Source organism: Panthera tigris, chromosome X (assembly GCF_018350195.1).
Source record: "Panthera tigris isolate Pti1 chromosome X, P.tigris_Pti1_mat1.1, whole genome shotgun sequence".
NCBI lineage: Eukaryota > Metazoa > Chordata > Mammalia > Carnivora > Felidae > Panthera > Panthera tigris.
Genome location: NC_056677.1, coordinates 86,942,919 through 86,949,955, shown reverse-complemented (window position 1 = coordinate 86,949,955; position 7,037 = coordinate 86,942,919).

The following is a 7,037-nucleotide window of genomic DNA, read 5'->3' as shown; positions in this document are numbered from 1 at the left end:
GTGGCAGTCCTCCTATTTTGTTTTCCTTTTCAAAATGGTTTCAGCCATTCTGGATCCCTTGTGATTCCATGTGAATTTTAAAATCAACTTGCCAATTTCTACAAAGTCAGCTGGGATTCTGACAGGGGTTATCTTGAATCTATGGATCAATTTGGGGAGCCTTGCCATCTTAACATTAAGTCTTCCAATCCATGATCACGGGATGTTTTGCTGTTTATTTCAAGCTTTATAAGCTTTTTTTCATTTGAGTGTAGTTGACTCACAATGTTAAATTTGTTTCGGGTATACAGCGTAGGGATTCAACTTCTCTATACATTATGCTGTGCTCACCCCAAGTGTAGCTACCATCTGTCACCATACAACACTATTACAATATCATTGACTATATTCTCTGTGCTGTGCTTTTTTTAATGTTTATTTTTGAGAGAGAGAAAGAGAGAGACAGTGCAAGTGGGGGAGGGGCAGAGAGAGAGGGAGACACAGAATCCGAAGCAGGCTCCAGGCTCCGAGCTGTCAGCACAGAGCCTGATGTGGGGCTCAAACCCACAAGCCGTGGGATCATGACCTGAGTTGAAGTCCGGATGCTCAACTGACTGAGCCACCCGGGCACCCCTGTGCTGTACCTTTTATTCTCGTGACTTATGTATCCAATATCTAGAAGCCTGTGCCTCCCACTGGCTTCCACCTATTTTGCCTAACTCCTCCAACCACCCACCCCCTGGCAGCTATCAGTTTGTTTTCTGTATTTATAGGTATCATTCTGCTTTTTGTTTTGTTTATTCATCTGTCTTTTTAAATTCCACGTAAGAGTGAAATCATACGGTATTTGTCTTTCTCAGTTTGACTTGTTTCACTTAGCATAATACTCTCTGGGTCCATCCATGTTGTTGTAAATGGCATCCTTTTTATGGCTGAGTAACCCTCCATTGTGTATATGCCACATCTTTCTTATCCATTCATCTATCAATGGGTGCTATGTTGCTTCCATAGCTTAGCTTCTGTAAAAAATGCTGCACTAAACATAGGGCCACATGTATCTTCTCAAATTAGTGTTTTCCCTTTCTATGGATAAATACCATAGTAGAATTATTGGATCATATAGTACTTCTATTTTTTAACTTTTTGAGGACGCTCCACATTGTTTTCCACAGTGGCTACACACACAGTTTGCATTCCCACCAACAGTGTGCAAAGGTTCCTTTTTCTCCACATCCTCACCAACACTTGTTATTTGATTGATTGATTGATTGATTGATTTAGAGCTTTTCATATATCTTTCAACAATGTCCTATAATGTTGAGAGAATAAGTTTTGCACTTCTTTTATTAAATTTATTTAAATTTATTCCTAAGCATCTTATTTTTTAATGTTATTGCAAATGAATTTTCTTAATTTCATTTTCAGATTGTTTGTGTAAGTGTTCAGAAATTGATTTGTATATATTGACCTTGTATCTTGCAACTTTTATGGATTCATTGATTAATTATAATAGTGGTGTGTGTGTGTGTGTGTGTGTGTGTGTGTGTGTGTATTCTTTAGAGTTTTCTGTCTATAAGATCATGTCATTTACAAATAGAGGTCGTTTTTACCACTTCCTTTCCAATCTGAATGTATTTTGTCTCTGTTTCTTGCCTAATTACCTTGGCCAGAACCTCCAGTACAATGTTGAATAGTCATGATAAGAGTGGACATCCTTGTCTTGTTCCTGACCTTAGGGGGAAAACATCAGTCTTTTACCACTAAACATGGTGTTAACTGTGGGTGATTTTTAGATGCTCTTAACTGGGTTGAAGAAGATTCTCTCTTCCTAGTTTGTTGAGTGTTTTTATCATGAAAAGATGTTGGATTTTTTCAAATGCTTTTTCTTTGTCCATTGAAATGATCATTTGGTTTTTGTTTTTTTTATTTGTATTGATATAGTTTATTACATTGATTGATTATCAGATATTAAAGTAATCTTACATTCCTAGGGTAAATCCCACTTGGTCATAGTATCTAATTCTTTTTACATTTCACTGGATTCACTTTGCTAGTATTTTCTTACATATTTCTGCGTCCATATTCATAATAGATATTGGTCTGTAGTTTTCTGGTGTTATCTGTCTGATTTTGGTATCAGGGTAATGCTGGCCTCATAGATGGAGCTGGGTGGTGCTCTCTCCTCTTCTATTTTTGGAAGAGTTTGTGAAGAATTAGTGTTAACTCTCCAGTAAATATTGAATAGAATTCACCAGTGAAACCATCTTTTACTAGGCTTTCCTTTATGGGGGGGGGGGATTTGAATGACTAATGCAATCTCTTAAATCTCTTCACTATTCAGATTATTTCTTCCTTCTTGAATCAGTTGCAGTAGTTTGTGTTTTTCTACAAATTTGTCCATTTCATCTAAGTTATCTAATTTACTGGCATACAATTGTTCATAGTATTCCTTAGAATCCTTTCTATTTCTCTGAGCTCAGTAGTAATGGAGACCACACTTTGAGAACCACTGCTGTAGGTGCTGTGCTGAGTAGGCTTGAAGGTCAGGAATCTCTGGTCCTGGGAGAACTTGTCCAGAGGCAGGGACTGCACCATGTAACCTGGAGGAGGTTCTGGGTCAATGCAGTCAGGCCTTGGGCAGAGCTCAGCAACCCATGCCTGGGACACCTACAGTGACTAAAGAGCATTAAGTTATATGCAGAACATCCTGTCAAAGGTCTAGTCTCTATTGGAGTCATCTAACCCCTGCTGCCATGCCTCCCTCTTCCTGTGTGTGGTGGAGGGAACTGAGGCACCAATAAACCCTAGAACACGTGGCCCATTATGAGCCCTTTGCTGTAGCGCAGGGTGACTCCCCAACTGAACATGCATCACAGTCACTGGGAGAGGGGAGTGCTTGCTAAAACCCAGATTGCTGGGCAACAGCCACAGGGATTCTGATCAGTAGGTCTGGGATGGTGGTGGCTGAGAATGTGCATTTCCAACAAGTTCCCAGGTGGCTTTGACTGACACCTCTTGGTCAAGGAAATAAAAAGGCTTCCTGTGTTCTTGTGCCTGAGGCAGAGGGGCCTTGGCCCCTGAGAGAGATGCAGACCAAGGAGCAGCCTGAACAGGCCTTGGGATTTATTTGGGCACCAAACTAAAAATTCGAAGTGACTTGATTTTTCTTGAGTTAAGAATTAGCAAGAAAAATAACCAAATTATATACAGCATTTGTACATTCTAAATATTTTTGAAACCAATCATTGGATGATGTTGTTTAGGTTCAGCTATTTCAACAAGGGAGAGAAGGAAGAGAACTAACATTTATGAGCTCTGTTAAGCTTTGCACTAAGCCCTGTACATATGTTACGTCATTTGCTTCTTGCCACAACCATATGAAAAGACATCAATAAAAAAAAAAAGACATTCCATTTTTTTAGATAAGGAAACTGAGCCTCAGAGAGCTTAAGTGGCCTGTCTAAGGTCTCACAACTGATAAGAATTGGACCTGGGTCCCAGCTCTGGCTGCACAGCCCTTGCAGTCGCTTTGCTCATGAATGCATAAAGGACACATCCTTTACAGAAAGAGCTGAGAAAAGGAGGGGAGAGTGTTTTCTGGAAAAACATGATAGAAACAAAATGCTCCCCATGGAGTAATGAGAAAGGAGACAGAGGGAACGGGTTGGGGCTAGATCGTGGAGGGCCTTGACGTCACCTAAGGAATTTGTACTTTGCCATAGTGGATGAGGAATCCCTGCAAACATTTAAGAAGGGTTGGGACGTTAAACAGGGTGTGGCTTAAGAGATTGGGAGGTGGTGCTAAGAGCAGAGGGGTGAGCTGGTGGAATCAGAGAGCCCTGGAGCTGGAAGGGATCCTAGAACTCATCCTCAGCACACATCTGACAGATGAGAAAAGTGGGGCCCCGGAGAGGGGAAATGACTCCCTGACTGGCTGATGGGAAGCCGTGGGAGCACTTCCCAGCTCCGCCCCGACCCTTTAGTGTCAAAGTCTCATTTCCCCAGCTGTAGGGAGTGTCGGTGGTCATCAGTGCACAGCTGAAGGCCTCGCCAGCAGTGGCCCTTGTCTGAGAAGACCCGCCATGCCCAAAGTCATATACCCATCCCAGGTCACTGGTCAGTGCAGGAGCATGAAGCGCCAGCCTGTTTACCACAGTTTAGGACATGTCTGAGGGGCCACGCTGGCTCCAGAGCTCTCTGTGGGATCAGCTGAGGCCTTTGGTGTGGCCACATTGCAGTTCAGCCTCCTCCTCTGTCAGTCCTGTTTTCTTCATTCCCTGTAGGTGTTGATCCTGAGAATGCTCCCCAAGAAACCTCCTGCCCGCAAAGCTCTGTGTCACACTGTTTCCCTAGGTGACACTTCCCCAAGGTCACAGGCCAATTCAGTAGAGTCAGGACAGGAGCCCGTGCCTTCTGACTCTCGACCCTTCACTCCATCTTGCTGACCTCCCATACTGATTCCTCTTAGGCTCCTTCTCTGCACATCCATCTGGGAAGTTGGGACAAGTGACCTTAGAGACTGAGTCAAAAGATGCTAGGAGAAACGCCTCCTTCCCCAGGAGCACCCTGCATGGTAACAAGTACATGTGTGTGTCATACAAATGGAGCTACTTGTTCCAGGCGAATCAGCCAGGAGCAAATGCAAGATGCCTCTCTGTTCTCCCAGGGCTCCTTCCCTTGCCTGGAACAACGGCTGGGAGAACCCGGCCTGGACTAGGCACAAATAAAAAAGATCAAAAAGATGGCTCAGGGCTTTAGACCCAAGGCCCTGGATCAGGGTGAGGCTGGCCTTGACGTCTAAAGCTCTGCCCCAAGACGGAGACAGGCAGGCTGGGGATTTTCAGAGGGCCCCACCACACCCCGCTCAAGCACTTCCCTGATCTTTGTTTTGAAGCAAGACCCAGGGTTTCACAACTGCCACCCATACTCTGCCCACTGACAGGATCTGGTCACTGGAATCTTCCCTTGCAAGATACCAGCTGCTGCTGCAGGCCTGTTTGGTGGTGAAGTATGTGGAACCTTGTGTTATGGCCTTTTTACTGCTCCGTGGAGCCACGGTGATGGGATTTGTATGGATTCATTTGCTGCTTTTGTTTATTGCTGTGCAATGGCAGCAAGGCCCGGAGGAGGCCAAACCCTAAACTTCCAGCAGCTCCCTTGGCCCCTCAGGATCGTCCCTGTATCTTGGGGAGCTGGAGAGGGGCTGAGAGGCAGTCTCTGACCCCAGATGCCAATCAGGAGGCCAAAACCTTGGGAGGAGTAAAGCTTTTGTTTAAACACCAAATCCCCCAAGTAGTAAGCACACCAATACTTAGTGCAGCATCCCCAGTGCCCAAAGCAAATGAGAGACATAGACCACATACCTTAGAAGAAAGCAGTAAACGGACATTGTTAGAAATTCCAAATCTTGAGTCAAATAAAAGTGAGGGCCAAACAGGGCTTTTAAAATACCATATGTTGCTGCAAGGAAGAAATGGCAGTGGATCACTCTGCAAGGAAAATTAGGAATGCTCCTTCCAGATATAAGGGTTCTGATTAGAATGGACATTTATTGTCTCTGTGCATGTATTCTTCCCCCAGAGATGCTATATTCTATTTCCATAACTGCACTTCAGGCTCTCTGGCTCCTCCTCCAACCTTGTCACTCATTTTGGTAATTGTACCCACCTGACTTCTGATAGTTACCCTCAGCCATAGGCTTTCTATTGTTTCAGAGCTTTACAATCCCCACTGCTATAGTGATCCTAGGTCTGTATTGACTGCTACCACTTTATTGTCAGGCCTAACCTGCAGAAGAGATCCACCAATGAATTTTTTTCTTTTTCTTTTCTTTTCTTTTCTTTTCTTTTCTTTTCTTTTCTTTTCTTTTCTTTTTTTTTTTGAGAAAGAGAGAGAGATCAGGGGAGGGGCAAAGGGGCAGAGAGAGAAAGAATATTAAGCAGGCTCCATGCCCAGCATAGAGCCGGACACGGGGCTTAATCTCACTACCATGAGATGATGGCCCGAGCTGAAAGCAAGAGTCCAAAGCTTAACCAACTGAGCCACTGAGACGATCATCCACCACTGAATTTCTTAGTGGTGCTAGTGCCCCTCTCACCAGCTCATTCCTCTTCTTCAGTAAATGGTGTATCCTGTGCCTTTCTGTTTAGTTTTCCAGTCTTGTTTAGTACATCCACTCCAGTATGCTCAGTTCTGAATCTTTTTATTCCTTCTTCCACTATTGCCACAGCAATGCTGGCATTTTAAGCTCACGTAGCATGGATCATCACTTTTTCTGTATTCTAGGAGCCATCCCAGTAGTGAGTTTGCACCATTTCTTGTGGCCAATGCCAGGTGTTAAATCCTATATTCCAGGAGAGTGTTCCCAGATTGATAAACTCACTTTTATCCAACGTTAGAGTCTAGCTCCCTTGATCAAGCACACTCAGAATCCAATTCCATGCAAACTCTTCCAGCTCCTGCCAATCCATGCTGGCTAGACTTTACAGCTTCCTGGGGGCATAGACACTTTCCTCCCTTATCAGGTATAGCATGTTCATGCTGTGCCTTAACCCTTTGTTATAGGCCTAGCGGCCAGGAGGGAAAGGGAGTGTACACATTGTTTTGTGGAGAAATTCTGCAACATCTCCAAGCGGGAGGTGAGGAGATTACCAGTAGGGAAGTTGGCCCAATTCTGTAGGGAAATCTGGAGATTCAAGGTTTTGGTGGCATCAATCTAGATATCCACAAACCATGTGTCAGTGTCCTATTCTTTCCCAGGAAGCATTCTGATTTGGGCATAGCAAACCTGTCTCTATTGGAAGTTTAATCTTCTTTGGCGCTCAGTAACTACTGAGTTCTATTGGTCTTAGGGCTACTATTTCCCCCATATTTCTCAAACACTTGATATTTCATACCAGATCCTATGTTACCTTCTACCAGTATACCATCCCGGTTCACCACCTAGTGAAGATCTTAACAATAATAGGACTGCCACCTTGTGGCAGGGGGCTATCTCTAATGTTGTCCTAATTTCCAACTGGGCAGTGAATGACCTAGCTCCCCAATCCCATCTAAGT